The sequence below is a fragment of the Bactrocera oleae genome, chromosome 3 (assembly GCF_042242935.1).
Source record: "Bactrocera oleae isolate idBacOlea1 chromosome 3, idBacOlea1, whole genome shotgun sequence".
In the NCBI taxonomy this organism is placed as follows: domain Eukaryota; kingdom Metazoa; phylum Arthropoda; class Insecta; order Diptera; family Tephritidae; genus Bactrocera; species Bactrocera oleae.
The window spans coordinates 40,456,714-40,478,203 of NC_091537.1; positions in this window are offsets into that span (position 1 = coordinate 40,456,714).

The following is a 21,490-nucleotide window of genomic DNA, read 5'->3' on the forward strand; positions in this document are numbered from 1 at the left end:
ACAAAATTTGTTTATTTTAATATGAATAATTATAAAAAGTTTACTTTGACGCAATCACTCCCTGGTCGCATACCAGTGGAGAGGTAATAAAAGAATATACAAATTATAAATGATAAAAAACGAGCCAAGAAAATGAGGTTACTCGCGCACCAAAGGAAAGTTCGGTGTTTTTTAGTCGACAGTGGCTGAGAGAAGGGCTGTCCGCTTCGAGGACAGATATTTTTGTACTGTGTGTTGTGTAGAGATCCTAGTCGGTGTTTGTGTGTGGGCGGCTGTATGATGAGTTGTGTGTGGTGTCTGGGTGTTCTGCGTTGTCCAGGTGTGGTGTGTGTGCCAGTGTTGTCTTGTGTGTGGTGTGTTTGAGTTCTTAGGGGCGGGAATCTTACCTCATTTGGCCAAAGTGTATAATTCATTTTAAATGGAAAATATGCGTACTTTAAACAACTGAAAATTTCAACTTTAAACGTATATATCTCGAAAACTATAAGTTTCCCGCGGCTATATTCTTAATCTGGAGGACCTCCTCTATCCGCCCATATACATTTTATCCACGAAAGAATGGGACGGTATATTAAAGCTTTCCCGAAGCATTTAATACCACAACCATCAAACAAAAAGTGGAGGAATCCGGAATAAAGTAAGTAAATTATATAACTTTTTTTGATTGGCATTATTATAATATATAATTATGAATAATTTAATGAAAAGTGGCCAACATTGTACATTTCTATGTTGACTATGTATTGTAGGTATATATAATATATGTATACTTTATTTACTGGAATTTTTGGTTCATTTTAGCACAAAACTGATTTTATATTATAATATTTATTTTTAAAATATATTATAGATACTCTAAGAAATAAAATAAAAATTATAATTAATATATTAAACAAAATTGTTTTATACAACAAAATGTAATTTGAAATAGTAAAATGGTTTTAAAACGATTTAGGCTACCGGGGTTGCGCAGAAAGTCATAGCAAAATGGATACAACGGATGGATCATGTGAGACGTAGCCGTGGCCAACATATGAAAGGGATAATCATAAAAATAAATGCCAAAGAATGTTCTTTCGAATGATAATAAACATTCTCCATTAAATTTGAGTTTTCTGTGTTTTTTTCTTTAAAAAAGTAGGACACTTCGAAATGGATCACCCTATATTATTGTAAACTATAAAAATTTTACAATTAGTGTTAACTATCTATAAACCATATATAAGCTTAAAAAATAATAATGATAATATAATATATAGATACATAAATGTTAGCCAAAAATTTGTCTAAGAAGGAAAATTCAGTTTGTAATGTATTGTATATAAAAATGCTAATATTATATTTCAAAGCAAATGTAAAATGTTTACCAAAAATTTGTAAAAATGTCAAAAAAATAGAAATATGATGTATAAATATGTAAATTTAAAAAAAGTAATTAAGTAAAAACAAGTTTTTTAAGGATATAGGTAACCAATAGATAAGGCAGTAGTAACAAACAAATAACCCATAGCAAGGGACGAGGTAACCGATGTTCAATTCAAGATTTTCACTAAGAATACTATGCCAAGCATTTCCCTACGACTAGAAAGGGACTTACCCTAGAATCCCATCAGAAATAAACTAAGGCGAAAAGTAAAAATTGTTTTTGAACAAACTCTAAATTTTCAAAATCGATTTGGTAGTTAGGGTTCCGTACAACAGAGCCATATTCCAATATAGGTCTAACCAAAGTTGTAAAAAGTGTTTTAGTAGTATAAGGATCACTAAATTCTTTAGACCAACGTTTAACAAAACTGAGGACAGCTTTTGCTCTCAAGACCATGGTATCAATATGAATACCAAAATTAAGCTTAGGGTCCATATTAACTCCCAAATCAACATATATACTTGTAGACTATGGTGTTTTGTTACAAAAGAAGAGGTGCACAGATTTGCGGGAAAAGCAGATCGTCTTACAATTATGGAGATTCATTAGCAAATCATTTCTACCACACCAAGCAACCAAATTGTTTAACTCGGTTTACAACAGACACCTTTTCTCAGTGAAAGAGTATGATTTAAAAAGCTTTACGTCGTCGGCGTATAATAAAATTTTTGAGAATTCTATTACAGAAGAGATCTCGTTAATAAACAACAGAACAGAATCGGGCCAAGATGACCTTGCGGAACACCTGAAGAGGCATTAATTGTATCTGAAACAGTATGTCTAAATATCACTCGTTGTGTTCTATTATAAAGATAAGAAGCTACCCATTGAAGAAATCTTGGCTAAAAGCCCAGCAGATCAAGTTTATGAATTAGAACCGAGTGATTTACTTTATCGAAAGCTTTGCTAAAGTCTGTGTATATAAGTTCAAGCAAGTTGGTTAGTGTCGATTTCCCTTTACGAAAGCCATCCTGAGATGAGGAAATTAACGGAGAAATCGAAAAGTTTATATGGTCAGCGATGAAGGTTTCAAAAAGTTTATGCGATACCTCTGTATGTTTTAATGTTGGACTTAAATCTACCTTTATGCAAAGGGACTGTTTCCATATTGAAGGAAATATTCCGTGTTTAAGAGAGGAATTAAATATCTTGGCAAAGGCAAGTAAATATAGTTGGCACTAAGTAAGTCCTCTTCAGAAATAATTGGAGCGTTAATTAAAGTATTCGGAAACAGCACGTGCTGATAGGAAAAACTTTTAAAAGAATTATTACAGTAGTTTGGCTTAAAAAATTCTGCAAACATATTGGATGTAATATTATTGTCACTTGAAATGATAGATTTGTATTTAATCGCGGACGGAAAATTAGAAATCCTGTGTTTGGAATTAACGAAATCATTCAAGTAATTACTATTACATTTTTTGTTTAGGTCAAAATACTGTCGACTCAATACAGAATATTTAGAATAGTCGATGAGTGAGCCGTTTTTTTTTAAATGTTTAAAGGCTCGAGTTTTTCAATTCAAATAACTCTTTCGAAAATCACGGACTTATATTTTTACTTTTATTAACAATTACCATTACATACTTATCATAACATACTTTTCAAAAAATTTCGTATTAATATTATTATAATGCGAGACACTCAATTCAATGTCGCCAATATAATTAGGTCATGCCATTTTAGAAAGTTCTCTATTTAACTTTTTAAAATTGGCTTTTGCAAAGTTAAACCGAGTACAGAAACTAGAAGTTTGATGATAACTGTCCCGTACATTGCCTATGATTTCGGCAGATATTTTCAAAGCCGGATGATACGAGTCCTCTGGTGGAACAAGAGGATTACTCTGAATAACGGAACATTTTGAAGAGGTATCAACGTATACTAAATCTAAGCATTTACCAAATTTATTCGGAATCACATTAATTTGGTTCAGACTCAACTCGGACATTTTTTTGCGAAAAGCTCATTTAAAAATAACCGATTGCAAATCGGTACGATAAATTCATCGAAAGCACACGGTAAATTGAAATCTGCTAAAACGATTTGTTGGGTCACCGATTGAGGACCACTGCATTGTACGGTCATAATAATAATATTAATAACCCAGCGATTACCCTCCTCCCGCCCAACCGACGCGAGGGGCGCAATCCGCATACGTGCGGAATTAGCCGAGTCAGAAAAGGCAATAGAGTTTTTTAAGTGTTGAGATCTAAAACTGCTCAGCTACAGAAACAAAAATTTCAACAGCTAAGATTTATGGTTACAATATAATAAATTGTTACATTTTCATTCATTAAGAGAAAACAATAAAGTCTTTTTAATTTTGAAAAGTGAGTCAGATAAATTAAATGTGCTCGAATGAGAATTAAAATCATGACATATACGGCGGAATGGCTCGTTTAGTTCAAAATTTGATCGAAAAGTGAATCGGGATATTAAATTAAATTTCAGACAGGACAAAAGAACTGCAAACTGTTCCGTTCAAGATTTTCAAAAACTGAGGACAGCTTTTGCTTTCAAGACCATGGTGTCAATATGAAGACAGAAATTAAGCTTACGGTCATATGTTCTATATATTTTTGCTATTTCTTGTTCTCTACTTATTTGCCTAACATTCAAGGGCAAGCATTAGAAGTCATTCACCTCAATGCAGTTAATAATTGTATTTGCATTGTGTACTTACTTACATATTTATTGCTTGCTTGCGCTGGCTTTGTACACTTATGCTATGTTTTCGTCCACGCAATTACATGAATATTTGTTTGTGCACATTAGCTAGTCCCATTTAACATGTACTAAGCTTAATATGTAAGCAGTCTCTTGCTATGCTGCGTTCCCATTTTTTTATATTTCTCTTTTGTTAATAACTACATTATATACGATGGAGCAATAGAGTAAAGTATGTACTTGGGTTATTCTCCTTTTATGAACTGTTAAATTTATATAACTTACATACTTATGTATATATGCACTAATAGAAAACGAAACTATGTACTTAGCAGAAATTATGTATTGAACGGTATTGCAATATTGCTTAGAATATTATTTAAGGAGAAGAGTTTTGTGAATAAAGTTAGTCTAATAGTTGACCACACATAGCATCATTACTCGGCCCTTTGTATTTTATCGCTGTTACAACTTCGCTTAAACTTTTCGCATTTTCGATATTTGCGCGGTTACAAAAAAAGCTTTGTAGCCCTACACGATTATTGAATCTGCATTACTTGGCATCGAGGTAGCACTCTTTGTTAAGGAAGCATGCTGCATATATACAGATAAGTCAGAATGGGGTGGTATATAAGAGAGGGTTAAATAAATAAAGCAACTATTAACGTAGATCTCTAATACATTTAAATTAAAATGAGTAGGTTCTTGGAACGAGAACATCCTCAGATGGGATTGAGGAATGTACGGCAAGGGAATGAGGGAGATCGAGTAAGATATTCACACCGACTTGCTGATGATGAAGGACGTGCTGACCTGGAAGAACTTTACATCACAACTAAATTGATTATCCAATCGTAACTGGCAGAAGATAACAACGTTTCACTTTCGGACACAACTTGCGTGGTACAATCCAGTTCAAAACTTCCACCACTTAAGCTTCCTACGTTTGAAGGCAAATATTCAAATTATCAAAATTTTATCACCTCGTTCAAGCAAATAATTGATCGAGAATTCAATTTAACTAATATTGAAAAATTCAACCATTGTCTTCAAGGTCAAGCCTTAGAAACTGTAAATGCGTTTAAAGTGACAAATGAAAATTTCTCGAAGGCGTTAGAACGGTTGAAGGTACGGTATGATATTAAAACACAATTTTTTTTGGAAGGAATAAATTCGTTATTTGATTTACCAGCAGTTATGAAACCAAATTGCATTCAGCTAAGAAGTTTAATTGATAAAGCTTCAGCTATTTATGGTTCCTTGACATCGCTAGGTACCGATAGCCAAATATTGTAAGCTATGCTTATTCATTTAATTTTGCAGAAGTCTGATGAACAGACCCACAAAAAGTGGAAGGAGTCGCTAGATTTCAGAACGCTGCCGTCATGGCAGGATTGCATCGCAGTTTTGGAAAGACTCTGCCAATACCTGGAGTCACTGGACAACACGCATATTGGTACTTCTTCAAACTCAAGGTGCTAACAAATATTTCTCTTCGAAATCAAGGAATCAAACACGAGGCTATATATTTTCCTTCCCCAATATAACGTGTACTTTATGTTCCAGTAACAATCATCAGATTTTTAATTGCGAACGCTTTAAGTCACTAAACATTACTCAACGTTTCGAACATGCAAAGAAAATTGGACTTTGCATCAATTGCTTATCAAAGGAACATCGAGTAGCCAATTGTCCATCATCACACAGGTGTAAGGTTTGTGCCCGACAACACCACAGTTTACTCCACCGCAGTTCTACTTCAGTCCAACAAACACCTACTCAGGTATTTACAAGATTCAGTCGCGCTTACACACAGGAATAATTCATCGTTGGATAACGTCATCCTTGCAACAGCAAACATTTTCGTTCGTAATGCATCGGGGAGCTACAGATTGGGCTGCTAGATTCCTGTGCACAGGTAAATTTTATCACAAATGATTTTTCGCAAAAGTTGCCTCTGCCAAGAAATAAGCAAAACATACAGATGGATCGGTTCATCGTCAACAAATATTAAATTCAAAACCTCAACTAACATCAAGTCGCAAGTCACTGGTTGCGAACTTCCATTGACTTTTTGCATTACAACATTGCTTATCAACCAGATCCTGAAATCAATATTTCAACATGGAATATTCCACACAATATAGCGATCGCAGATGATGAATTTTATATACCAAAGAAAATCGACATGTTGCTGGGAAAAGAAACGTTCTTCAGTCTTCTATCTGTAGGCCGAATCAATCTTGGATCTAATTTACCAATCTTGCAAAAAACACTCTTAGGCTGGATTGTTTCGGAATGCTATAAGACGGGCAGTAACAACATATCCAAACCATCTTGTTTATTTTTAGCCAATGAATCTTTAGATGCCAAATTGGAAAAGTTGTGGAAATTGGAAGAAATCACTACATACCAGAGGCTTGGACTCGTGAACAACAGAGTTGCGATCACATATACAATTCAACTGTGTCAAGAAGACCTTAGGGCAGAATAGTTGTCAAATTACCTTTCAAGGATGATCCGACATGTTTGGGCGAGTCATATACTACGGCATTGAGACGATTTAATGCACAAGAACGTCGATTAGCTAAATCACCACAATTGAAAGCACAATACGTTGAATTTTTAGCGACTACGAGAGCTCGGGTCATATGAGCGTTGTAAAAAATCCAAATCTCAGCGAACCGCATTATTATAAACCATATCATTGTGTGCTAAAACCAACAAGTACAACAACAAAGCTTCGAGTTGTATTTGACGCTTCCTGTCAAACTACATTAAACGATATTCAGATGGTTGGCCCTACAATTCAATGCGAACTTTTTCTTCTTCTGTTTCGTTTTCGATTGCATAGATTTGCATTCACTGACGACATAGTCAAGATGTATCGCCAAGTATTAATGCACGAACATTATCGAAAGTTCCAGTACATTCTGTGGAGGAGCTCACCGACTGAAGATATTCGCACGTATCAACTAAATACTGTAACGTATGGAATGGCTGCTGCACCATATATTGCTATACCGAGTTTGTTCTATCTAGCTGAGCAGCATTCAGAACAATTTACAATTGGCGCAAAAATCGTGAAGTCATCATTCTACGTAGACGACCTACTCTGTGGTGCTGATACTTTAACCGAACTTGTACAGATAAAGCAAGAGGTAATACAACTGTTAGAATTAGGACAGTTTAACTTAACAAAGTGGCATTCCAATCATCATCAATTCAGAGAAGACGACTCTGTAAAGGAACTAAACGTAGATACATCCATCACTAGTGCACTTGGACTAAAATGGAACCAAAATCTTTATTGTTTTATTTTTTCATTTGAAGAAAAACTAGCACTGACTGGTCGGCTTTCTGTTGCATCATCACTTTACGACCCACTTGGACTTTTAGTTCCTGTTATAATAACATCAAAAATTTTGTTACAAGAAATATGGCTACTAAAGTTGGATTGGGATGAATCTGTGCCACACAACATCGAGTTTTCTTAGAAAAAATTTTTTAACTGCTTATCGGATCTTTCACTAATTAAAGTGCTGAGGCACTGTTTTTCGACAGATGTGGAATCTCTTCAGATATATGGATTTTGTGACGGATCGATTCGTGCATATGGCTGCGCAATATATACTCGCGTTATCAACAAATGTGGCACTACTACTATCATTCGCCTACTCACTGCGAAGTCCAGAGTATCCAAAAAACAATCGTTACCCAAATTAGAACTTTGCGGCGCTCTTATTCTTGCTTTTCTTTTAGCAAAAACTAAACCAACAATTTCTAAAAAATCTTTAACCATTTTTCTTTGGACAGACTCACAAATAGTATTACATTGGCTAATAATAACCCGACTTTTGACTTTTGTTGGTAATCGAATCTCGGAAATTCAAGATTTAACCAAAGGCGCCCATTAGAGACATGTTCCAATGCATTGTAACCCGGCGGATGCTGCCTCTAGAGGATGTACTGTAAACGAACTTGTTAATTTAATATGGTACACCCAACCAAAGTTTCTATACGAAAACTCAGACAAATGGCCAAAGAACAGCTGCGACGATATCGACATGGAAGTTGTCAATATAGAGAAACGAAAATCAGCATTCAATACAAGCCCCAATTACATTTTGGAAATTGTGAATCAGCGGAGCAACTACACCAGCAGCCTTCGATTAATAGATTGGATGTTCCGCTTCATCAATAAATTTCGACATGGGCCCAGTCTTAATGACTCATTAATACTTTCCCCACGAGAGTTACATCACGCCTTTCTTTGCCTAATTTTGAATATTCAACACATACATTTCGCTAATGAGGTTCATCTTTTACAGAAAGAGCTTACGATAAATGGCCCGTTACGTTATTTAAATCCTTTTCTCGAGTATATCGAAGGATTTCAAATACTCAAAGTTGGAGGTCGATTGGAATCAGCAGATATTCCAGAAGAAAGGAAACACCCAATGCTGTTGCCAAACAAAAGCGAATTTGTTGAGCATTACGTTCGTCCTCTACATCGGAAACACTACCATGCAGGACCAAACTACCCCATGTCGTGTAACGATACATACAAATATACACATATATATACATATAATTAGATAGTAAGATTTGTAAGTAGTATATAAGACATGCATTTAATAAAATTAAATCAGAATGAAATATTTCTCAGATCAATGAAGATCTTTAGATCTTCAAAGATCACTAGAAAAAGTCCTGTATGATATACATACAGGCAACAATTGAACATTTGGTCCTTCGAGCCGGATAAAGCTCAAGGCAAATGAAATAGTCCTGTATGATATACATAAAGGCAACAATTGAACATTTGGTCCTTCGAACCGGATAGAGCTCAAGGCAAATGAAAAATTCCTGTATGATATACATACAGGCAACAATTGAACGTTTGGTCCTTCGAGCCGGATAGAGCTCAAAGCAAATGAAAAAGTCCTGTATGATATACATACAGGCAACAATGAAATATTGGAAGCAAAAGAACAAATTAAAAGAGGATGCAGTTCTAGTGATCTTTGAAGATCTTACATACATAAAATTTCCAAAAGAAATAGATGTTGAAGTTGATGTCATAATGGAAGAACACACCGAATGGTGGCCAATAGTATGAACACAAAATTGGGGTATCCTCTGGCGATGGTGGAGGATGAAAAAGATGAGAAAGAAGACCTTATTATTTCCCCGGACACTGGAAGGAGGCTGGTTATGTTGTCAAAGACGCAATTTTGATCCTGATCCTTTTGATGAAGAGCCAAGTGACGATGTGGAAACTAAAATCTCCGACGATGGAGGCATAACAAATGAAGATGACTCAGATGATTTTAAGTTTGATACTACAACCAAAAAGTAATGTTCTCAACGTGGTGCTGATGGTAGACGAAGTAGGTGCAAATCAACGGCCGCAGCGACACGGATCCCAAAGGTCAAAATATGCAGCCAACAGCTACGACGTCACTTAATAGACGAACATGACATGACCACATGCTGCGGGCACCTTACCAGCAGTCACTTTTCTCGCCCAGGAGTATGTTCAAAAATGAACATGTGCGTTGATGCCAAAGGGCAACACTTTTAGCATACATCAAGAAATTTAGTTTTATTAAGAATATAAGATAAGATAAGAAACATGTAAGAATATATACAGTCTACTAATCATAAATATGTATGTTCAAATATATTTAACAAACACATAAATATATATGCATTCATATGATAACTTGTAACCTAAGATATACATTTAGGCAATTGATTACTGTGCACTTAAAAACACTCCCATGTCATGCAGCATAAACAATGTGCTACATACATATGGACACACACACACACATGTATTGAGTTGTGTACCTAAAAACAACCCCATGGGGTGTGCATGCAATATACACAATATAATTAGATAGTAAGATTTGTAAATAGTATATTACTATAAACACAATACGGGCGACGGCGAATATTCGTCGTACTCGGCGATGCCGTCGGTGATTCGAACACACGATTGTATAATGTATTTGTATTGTATATATGAAGATTAACACAATACGCGACGGCGGCGAGTTTCGCCCACCATGACGATTTTTGATTCAGAGCTATTTCTAATTTTATCGCCTACCGCGGCGCCATAAACGGCATTGCCATATCAAAGAAAGTTTATTTTCAGTAAAATCTTTAGAATTTTCAAAACAAATGCAAGAAAATGTCTGCGCTGGCAATATTAAGATTGTTTCTGTTTGGTTTCGTCATTTCAATTTCAAAGTCAAAACATTGTGATATTTTTAACCGCGAAGTACGCACTAGGTGGCTATAAGCAAATAAAATGGATTTAAACGAACAATTAATAGAGGAAATACGTAAATATGAGTGCATATACAATTTATCATCACCGGATTACAAAAATGTGTTTAAAAAAACCCAAATTGTGTAAGAAGTAGCTAAAATAATAAATTTGCCGGGTGAGTCAAAGAAAAGCCTGTTTTATTATAAACTTTGTTCTAAAGTATTATAAATATTTGCAGAAGACAATTGTAGGAAAGGACTACGTGACACGTACAAAAAACGTAAACGTGCGCAGCGACTGGCTTCCGGCAGTGGTGCTCCGATTCCATGCAAAACATGGAAATATATGAACACATTAAGTTTTTTGGACAGCTACAGTGATTCTCGAGAGTAAATATTACATTTGTCATATTTGTATTCTTATAATTCAATCTTTTCCACTTAATAGAACCATCGGCAACGTGCCTTTTGACGCAATTATGGAAGAAATAGAGTGTTCTACTTCAGCAAGTACAAGTACAAGTCGTCCTCCCGAAGGTTATTACACTCCAAAACAAAAAAAGGAAGGCAGCAAGGGATGACGTTAACGATGGGTTCACTGACATGATGAAGGAGTGCGGGGATTCAGTAAAAGAATTTGCAGCCAGAGGCTAACCTAACCCCTCAACGCATACGACAAATTGAGGCGAAAGTAGTAGCCTTAGTGTATAGTGAATTAGGAAACTAGAAATTACATGTGTTTGACTGAAATAATTTTTTATGTATTATTTTTTAATTTTTTAGAGCAATGCGTTAGTCGGCTTAGTATTTAATTTGAATTTTTACGCATTATATTTACATATTTCTTATGAATTGTTTATTGTTACACTGTAGTGCAATTGTTATTTTGAAATAAGAACGCTTTTTGTTATTTTATATGAATTTTACTGAATGAAAAAGAAATTTAATAAAAAGTTAATAAAATTTCAGAAAATACTGGCTTAATTGTTAAATAAATACTCCGCCAATTCGTCTCTCGATGCAAACGCCTCAGCCGTTGAACGGTGGGCTTGCGAAATTCAAAAAGTTGGACTTTGCGAAGTTGTTTGCCTCCAAATTCCAGGAACGAAAGCACTATTTTCCGAATGGTCTACCAACTCTTCAGTAAAATATCCCGAGCTCCTGTCTAGCATGAGATAATTATGTAGCACAACTGTTGCTAACACTATTTTGTCAATATTTTTTGGTGCTGCATGTATATTGCTATGCTATTGCTAATATACCAAACGCATTTTTGATGTAAACTCTGGCGGAAGATAGCTTTTTGTTGTAGTGTTGCTTCAGAGGCGACAAGTTGCGGCCAGGATATGGACGCATAAGGTTTTCCTTAAGTGGAAAATCATTGTCCCCCACAAAGAAATACTGGAAGTCTTTATTTGTACCTAAATAAGTAAAGTATTTGTAATCATAAAAAATTAAGTTATTTTCAAATTTCACATTATTTAATTACCCGGAAGGTGATCGAGAGGAGGCAATACGATGTTTCTTCTTAATATCATTTTCCCAAAAGCACTTTTGGCGAAAATTCCGTCATCGCTTTGACTTCCTACTGCCCCAACATCAATAAAAGTAAATGTATAGTCGGAGTCACAAGCTGCCATAGAACTATGCAGAAACTTAAGACAGCATCCTTGAGATAAATACCTAAATATAACTTCCTGTTATTTACAATTCTAATATAAATTATAAATATTAATTACATCAATGTAATTCCCAAACGTGTTTCTTCATTTATCGGTTCTCTTCTCGAACACCGATGGAACTTGTCTTTTAATAAACAAAGAAGAGCATTAAATTTGTGAACAATCATCCTTGTTGCTTGGAAAAAGTGCTCTTTATCCATTGATTTCAGCGGTTTAAAACAAGTATCATGAAACCCTAATTCCTTTCTTGTTAAATTCACGGGTCGTATGTCTTCTTCTTGAACGCGATTTAAAATCTAAGTATATTTTACACATGTTTAACATTATATTTAACATTTTTAAAATTTGAATTAATCGAAAAATACGCTGATTCATATTTTTTTAGACTCACAAGCACTGACAGTTGCGTCGAAAATCGTCTGTATTGTGTTTTACACGGCGGCAACACTCGGCGAAAATTCGTCCGACGGCATCGCCGAGTACGACGAATATTCGCCGTCGCCCGTATTGTGTTTATGCAATATAAAAGATGAATTTAATAAAATAAAATCAGAATGAAATATTTCTCAGCTCAATGAAGATCTTTATATTTTCCCCACCAGCGGTAAGAGTCTAAATAATCGTCATTGAGTTTATTTACTTACTGTCAGGTGTTTCCAACTATTTTCCCATTTAGCCTCTGATAACAGTAGTGGGTCCTCATAGAAGGAACGCTAAAATTATGAGAAGGCCCCCTATTGGGAAAAATGAGTTATCCACAGTTGCTGGATCAACAAAAATAAGATCCTTAACCAGTTAAGTAGTAAGATTAAGGAACTTGAGAGTATGATGGCTGGCCAAAAACATATAAACCAATCAATGCGCGACTTAGTTAGCAACATAGTGATGCTACATGCCAAGGCTGAGAAAGTAGAAAACCTACCCAAAAGGATTATGGTAGGAAAAGCATCCCAAGTATCCAACATGGATAAAAATGTATGTGTAATAAAAAATATTCCAAGAAGACTGCGTGAGACTTTACGCCTTTTACCACCAACATAAAAGAAAAAAATTTAAATAAAACAGCGCAGCCCACTTACATCGGGCAGCGAAAATATTTCAAGTCGATAATACGGTTAAACCCGGCAAATGCGAAACATGGGAGGACGTTGTTAAGAAAAGAAGGGCGATCGAAAAGAAAATCAGATCTAGGCCAGACGCCATCATACTCTAAAGAAAACTTTGAAGAAAGACCTGCTTTTGGAACTAAAAAAGCAAGCGGAAAAGAGAGCTGACGCGTTTCAAAGCGCCTTAGAGGGAGTGATCGGTGAAATGGCAGTGATACAGCCCAAAACCCACAACGTCACGATTATGTTCAAAGATTTTGATGAAATAACTACTCTGAAAGAGATTTGCGAGGTCCTGCAAAAGCAGTGCGGGATACAGAATCTGGGGAAAATTAACATTAAAAGTATGCGAAAGACCCGAAGCGTTCCCAAATAGTTCTCATATGACTCCGCGGCCAGGATGCCAAGGCTGCGCTTAAGGTAGGCAAAGTTAAGATCGGGTGGTATATTTGCCGCCTCCTTGAATACTTTCATGGCGCACAAATACGGCTACCCCGTAGACGAGTCCCTGTGCACACGTTGTGGCGCCGGTGGACATGTAGCGAAGTATGCACCAACGACCAAAGTGCATGCTTTGCAAAGGAGCACACTCAATATTGAGTATGACTTGCCCAAAGTATTTGGAGATGGTAAAGTCGTTAGGAAAATAAGGATACTATAGCTAAAAAAGGCTCCATAATCGATCTACTGTTTTCAATCGACGCTCTAAGTAGGCACATAAAGTGGACGCTGTCGCAGCAAGAACACTTGCCAAAAACGTAGCTGGAAACAAAAGGAGTGTGATGCCGACCTTTTTGAGATAGTTTGGCGCTAAGTAAAAGCACCAGGCGAGGAAGCTACTCACTTGGTATCCGCAGTGCGGAAACTACTGGTCACAGCATGTGATGCAACTAGGGGTAGGACAGTACAGCTTAGTAATCAATGTTTGGAAAATGCAAACAGCCTCAGAAAAATATTTGAAACACAAAATAAGCTTCTAAAGTCAGCCATTGCCCGCATCAAAAAGAACTACTTTAAAAAGCTCTGTGAGGAAGCAAACGTAGATCTCTGGGGTACGGCGTAACCGTCAAAATTCAAAAATAAGACACAACAACCCAAAGCCCGTCTTATGAAGAATATCGTAGAAACATTATTCCCAAAACACCATCTGATTTCCTATGATAAACCACGAACCGAAGTTGTAGAGCCTCCGCTACTAGTTAGTGAAGAAGAAATACTGGCCATAGCGGGAAATATTAAGAGCAGCAAAGCGCCCGGTATAGATGTCATACCAAAGATGACCTTAAAAGAAGCCATGAATTTAAAACCAAATGTGTTCGCTAAAAAGTTCAGCGATTGGTTCTTGGCTAAATGACCACTCAATATCCCCTCACCATATCTGTCACACCACACCAATTCACATCCACATCTCCACACCTACTTACCATACATTCCACACCTACATACCAAACATTCCACATCACTACACCATGCACCAACACGCACACAAATACAACTTAACCACGATCACACCACCATGAAGACATCAATATATAAGGGCCTAGAAGAAGGATCCCGTCCGCTGTTTAGCATTTCGATTCGGTTACGACCACATCTCTTTATTTCGAGCACCCGCCTATGCACTTCGCTTTACTTGTACGAACGGTGAGTGAAATTAAAATTTATTTACTACTTAATTAATTATGGTCCTTCGAGCCCTAGTGGACGGCACTATGGGTTATAAAACATAAAATAAAAAACTTTTAAAATAACATGAAAAAAACAAGACCCGGTGCCTTTATTGAAAAAAACAAGTGCAGTGAACAAAAAAAAAAGCAAAAACAATGAACAAACAGTGAAAAAAAAGAACCGGTGCATTTATTGGAAAAACAAAAACCAAGTGCAGTGACAAAGTGAACAAAAAAACCCAAACGATGCAGTGACAGTTAGTGGAAAAAAGTGCAGTGTAATAGTATAAAGAAATATATACATATATAATATATGTTATATATAAAACAAACACATACAACCAAAAATTACTTTAACACAAAAACCAACAGGCGCGAAACCAAAAAACAAAAAAATCTAAACGCGTCGTCGAAACCCAAAAATATACAAGAAAAATATTAATCAAAAACGGGCGCACAACAGGCATCAGGACAGCTGGCGTGAAGGAAGTTGGGAAAGAAGGGAAACCCAAAAAACCCTCAAAAATAAAACACGTACAATCTCCCCAAAGATGTTTGTAAATCCTGTATACCATTAAAACTAGGAAAATCCGTTTTAACAGTTTAAAACCACGGGTACAGGAAACGTTAACGGAAAATATTTATAACAAAAAGAACGGAACTAAAAATTTAAGTACTATATACAAATAATTTTTCCTAACGTTAACGGAAAATTTCAAAAAACCGATACATAAAAAACAAAAGATCGGGTGATTATACTTATATACATATATACTTATATTTACACATATATGTATATACTATTTATATTATATTATATTAACAAATTATTGATTGCCTAAACTTATGTGCTTACATTTGTATATATATATACTCACAACAATCACAAAATAAAAAATAAAAATTCAAGTTTTTACTTGCAAAGAATTTCCGGCAGTACCCCTTAGGCTTAATAAAGCAATAAGCAGGACTGCGTAACGATAAGTAAGCTAAAGGCACAATAACAATTACAGCTAGAATCTAAAGCAAAAGACAAAAATGCAAACATACATATATATACATTCAATCGGCAACCAATATGCAAATTGCATTGACCGATAAATCTTATAACTAAACATTCTCTTATATTTTTACATATATATTATATCTCAGTGGGTAAAATACCTGCGTGTTACAATTTTTATTTTTCTCCACACTCTTCTCTCACGCCGAAAAATATCACGCGTGCACAGTCACACACATACACACTTGTACATACGGCATACGATCTGCCTATGCTCACATATCCCATATACAGTGGGTACAAATACATATTTTTATTTCATTTAATTATTTAAATATCGATTATTTTAAAACTAATTAAACGATGCGGTTAAATCATAGCAACAAATAAATAAATTATTCCATAATACAAAAAAATTTTTTGCTAAAAGAAAGCTAAAAACAATAATATAAAAAATTCTCAACTAAAAATTTCTTCAAAGTTTATTTTGGCAAATATCCCGCAATACCCCTTGTTCTTTGGCAAACAAACACAAGCAGGATTGCGCACAAACATTTCAGCACAATAATTCGTGTATACCTAGGTACAAAGTGCATTGACTTCAACCCCTTGTTCTTTGGCAAACAAACACAAGCAGGATTGCGCACAAACATTTCAGCACAATAATTCGTGTATACCTAGGTACAAAGTGCATTGACTTCAACGAGCTCTAACTTGCTTAAGTACATAAATACATATCTACAAGTTCACGCATTAGGGTGTACCGACATACCCCTACATAAGGACATAAAAACGATAAATAAATATTGATTGTTAATAAATTAAAAAATAAATACGACAGTAATTGTAAAAAACTAAATCCGCGTAATTAAGAAACCTAATTCGAATTAAAGACTCTTATTAATTAAAACAGTTTGCGGTTATACACATCGAGAGTAGAGCTGCCACAAATTCAATGTCAAGAGTTAAATTCAGGCATCCATCTCAAGGTGCCCACATGTGATACAGAAATCTTTCATGGTGGTTATGAACAATGGCCGTCCTTCCGGGACATGTTTACAGCCGTTTACATAAACCACCCAAAATTATCAAATTCACAAAAATTTTATCACCTCCGATACAAAACAAAAGGACAAGCAGGCGTCATAGTCAAACACTTCGCACTAAATGACGATAATTTCAATTTGGCTTGGGAAGCTCTAAAAGCAAGATACGAAAATGAAAGAATATTGGTCGATAAGCAAGTAACGATACTAATGAACTTGCCTAAAATTCAGAAAGAAACAAGTGATGAATTTATTATACTACAATCTACTGTTTCTAATTGTTTGTCGGTTTTATCGACACAAAATATTCCCACAGACAGCTGGGATCCTATTCTGGTAAATATATGCACCGCGGCATTACCAGAAAAATCGTTACTTTTGTGGGAGCAATCGCTCTCATCTCGGAAAAAATGCCCAACGTGACAGCAAATGAAAGAATTTCTAACTAACCAATATGAAATAGCAGAAAGGGTAACAAAAAACTAGTTAGAACTAAAAACGTTCAAAACGACCTCAATAGAAGCCCCAGTAGACCCCAAACTAGTAGCAATAACAATTTAAATAGAAGCTTTTTTAAAAATCAATTGTTCACATCCGAACAGTACAAGTATAAACTAACGTCGTGAGAACTATGTACAGGAGGGCACTTAAATCTTGCGATAAATTAAAAAAATTAAATATTGTCGATAGGAACAATTTTGTGAGAACAAAAAAACTTTGCACAAACTGCTTGTCACGTTCGCATACTCTAAAAGAGTGTGAAAGCAAGTTCAATTGCGTTTATTGTCATAAACGACGTCATTCTATGCTTCTTATAAATAATTTTTCCAGTTCACCCCCAGCAAATCCCGAAGTGCGAAATCTCGAAAATTGCCAAAACGCACCATGCTGCTCAAAGGCATTAAAAACTCAAACGCTACACAGCGAAAACCAAAGTAGAGTACTACTACCCACGGTAGTCGTCTCCATCGAACACCGAGGAGAGCTGTTTAAACTTAGGGCCTTAATAGACCAAGGATAACAACGATCTTTTTTTAGCGTCTAGCGCACAAATAGGCTACAACTGCCAACAAAACAATCTTTGAAATCACGGGAATGGGCGGAAGAGTAGTCCAAAACTCAAACAAAATCTGTCCCATTACCCTAACTTCCCCCAAAATGGATAAGCGCATTAAAGCAGAAGCTATTGTCTTACCGCAACTAACAAATATGCTTCCAAGCTATCACATAAATAGCACGCATTGGCAAAAGGTTTCACACCTAAAGCTAGCAGATCCCAACTGCAACACTCCCGCTCAAATAGACCTTCTATTAGGCAGCGATCTCATACCACAGATAATACTCGAAGGTATTGAGAAAATTTTAAATACACTATTGGCACAAAATACTATTTTCGGTTGGATCCTAAGTGGACTAGTTACGGAACCAGCGACTATAAACTAAAAACAGTTACCTTTGGCGTCAACTGTGCTCCATATTTAGCCATTCAAACACTCCACGAATTGGCAGAAAACACAAAGTCAGAATTTCCTCTGGCAACAAAAGTATTAAAAACTCAAACGTGTGTAGACGATATCCTGTCTGGAAGTCACACTCTTTCACAAGCATACGAGTTGCTAGCTCAAGTGCCACAAGCCCTCAAAACCGCAGGGGTTCCGTTAAAAAAGATAACGGCGAACCATCATAATATCTTAAAGGACATACCTAAAAAATCTGTTGGACACCAGTTTTCTTAAATTTGAAAAAGAAAGTACAATAAAACTCTGGTAATCCAATGGAATGCGATATCTGACCAGTTTTCATACCCTACAAGTCAATATCAGCATTATCCGCCATTACAAAACGACAAATTTTATCCTCTGTGGCAAAACTTTTCGACCCCGCAGGATGGCTTTCGCCAATTATGATACAAGCCAAAATCCTAATATAAAATTATAGTTAGATGGAACCGACTGGGACGAACAAGAAAAATCACTTCGTTTAGAAAAGTGGTTCCAGTTTGCGAGCAATCTAAATGATATATCACAGATACAAATCCCACGATGGGTAAATTATGCCCCAGAGCACAAAGTCGAACTACACGGCTTTTGGGCGCTTCTGAAAAGGCATATTGCGCAACTATATATGTTCGCACACAAAGCGGCACCGCGACCACAAATCACTTACTAGTAGCAAAAGCAAAAGTGGTTCCTTTAAAACAATAAGTCTACCACGACTTGAATTATGTGGGGCGCTACTACTAGCCAAACTCGTGTCCATCGTACAAACGCATTTAAACATGGCACAATATAAATTATATCCATGGTCCCATTCCGAAATCGTTCTAGCCTGGTTACAAAACCACCACATGCATGGAAGACGTATATTTCCAACCGAACGTCTCAAATACTCATACCTTACCTAGTAGGATCAGCCACTTGGCGACATGAAGCCAGTGTTGACAATCCTGCTGATCTAGGTACAAGAGGGTGCAAACCTCTGCTCCTTGTCACCACCACCATCTGGTGGAATGGCCACGATGGTTAACAGAATCTTCTGATTATTGGCCACAATCGGCAATGCGCAATATAATTGCCCCAGAAAGTCGAAAAATCGACTCCTTTCACGCAACATTGCAGGATAATGACATCCTTGAGCGATTTTCCTCGTATCCCCGAGCCCTCAGGGTAATCGATTACATGCTCAAGTTCATAGAGCGACTCAAAATTAAACTTAAAGGAGTAACTTCCTTATACTCCCAATGCGATACAGTGACGCACCTAGACTTACAAAAAGCAAAGGTCGCTCTTATCACATCTACGCAAGCGCGTTACTTCACCCGCGATATATCACTATTGAGAGAATCAAAAGCTATTGACAAGAGAAGTCCCCCCTTAGTTCCAAACCGATTCCTCGACACGAAAGGTCTTCTTCGTGTGAATGGTCAGCCAATTCAAGCCTAATGTATAACGAACGTCATCCCATAATTATACCAGAGAAGTCTCGACTCACCACATTACTCATCAATTATATTCACATATTAATGCTTCATGCCGAAAATCGCCTCATGCAACATATGGTCCGCCAGCAAAGAAGAAGGATCCCGTCCGCTTTTTAGCATTTCGATTCGGTTACGACCACACCTCTTTATTTCGAGCACCCGCCTCTGCACTTCCCTTTACTTGTACGAACGGTGAGTGAAATTGAAACTAATTTACTACTTAATTAATTAGTTCTACTTCCCAAACCAATTTAGCTTCCGGAGGAAACCGGTTGGAGTTAGCAATCCAAAAAGCCGGCGGATTATCAGAGAGGGAAAAAGAGGTCTACTATTGACGCACTTAACAATGTCGTTGACACTGCGAAATACGCAGTAAGTAAAAAGAGATGGAAAGGCGGGACTAAAAAATGATGCGCGTTGATTACCCTGGATGTGAAGAATGCCTTCAATTCGGCAAACTGGGCAACAGTAATCAAGGCTCTGAATGAAATACATGCTCCTTAATATCTTGTTAACCTTATTATAAGTTGTTTAAAAAAAAAAAGACGACTAATATTTAACACGGATGAAGGCACCAAGAGCTATTCGGCTTTAGCCTCCTTTTATAGAACGTGATGTATAATGGTGTGCTAAGAATAAGTCAACCAGAAGCCGTAAAATTAATCGCAAACGCGGATAAAATGCCTCAATAATCTCTAAGAGCCAAAAGGGGAATCAGCCAGCTTTAAAATGCATACTAATGGCGATGTTGCCTCCCAACTATCAACTAACATTAGAACAACCACAACGTCCAACAAACTCTTCTTTCAGACGTACTCCGTCAAACAAAAATTTCGGTTAAAATTATGTCGAAATTCAACGTTTTTGTGAAAACGAGTAAGTAAAATATTTAAAACTATTTTGAGCAATTCTACAGGGTATCATAGTTTCGCTCACCTAAAACTAATCGAGATAGATATAGGGTTATGTATATACATATGATCAGGATGACATATTTCTTGGCAACATAGACGAACCCCTTCCACAAAACGCCAATAATTGAAAACTTATAAATTGCTATAACTAGGCCACAAACCAGGGTACTAAACTGTAATTAGGTACAACGAATCGTAATAAAAAGGCGCATCTGTAGTTTGAAAATCGTGAAAAAGTGGACGTGGCCCCCCCCCCTCTAATAGGTTAAATTTATATATCACCCACTTACGCTATACCACCCATTTTTCACAGGACGAATCTTTTTTCTTTATAGATAGCCAGTGTTAAAATTGGACGATGCCCATCTCACCTCTAAATGAAATCACATATCTCCAGACCCACTTGACCACCCAAATTCGGTAGGTAACATTATCCCAACATTCCCATGTCATACTTGTAGTGCGAAAATAAGCGAAGTTGGACTAAAACCACGTCTACTTCCCATATGAACTAATTAAGATTTTCAAACATAATATCAGGATTTTCAATCATACTACCCATATACCTGGTTGACTCTGTACCATATATATATATATATATGTATAGATCAATACGCAAGGTATCCTAAGAAAATTAAGTGCAAATATAACAATGGATTTATTACAGTTTAAAGCTGAAAATGTGTGAAAATGGTCTACGTACTTCCCCAGCCC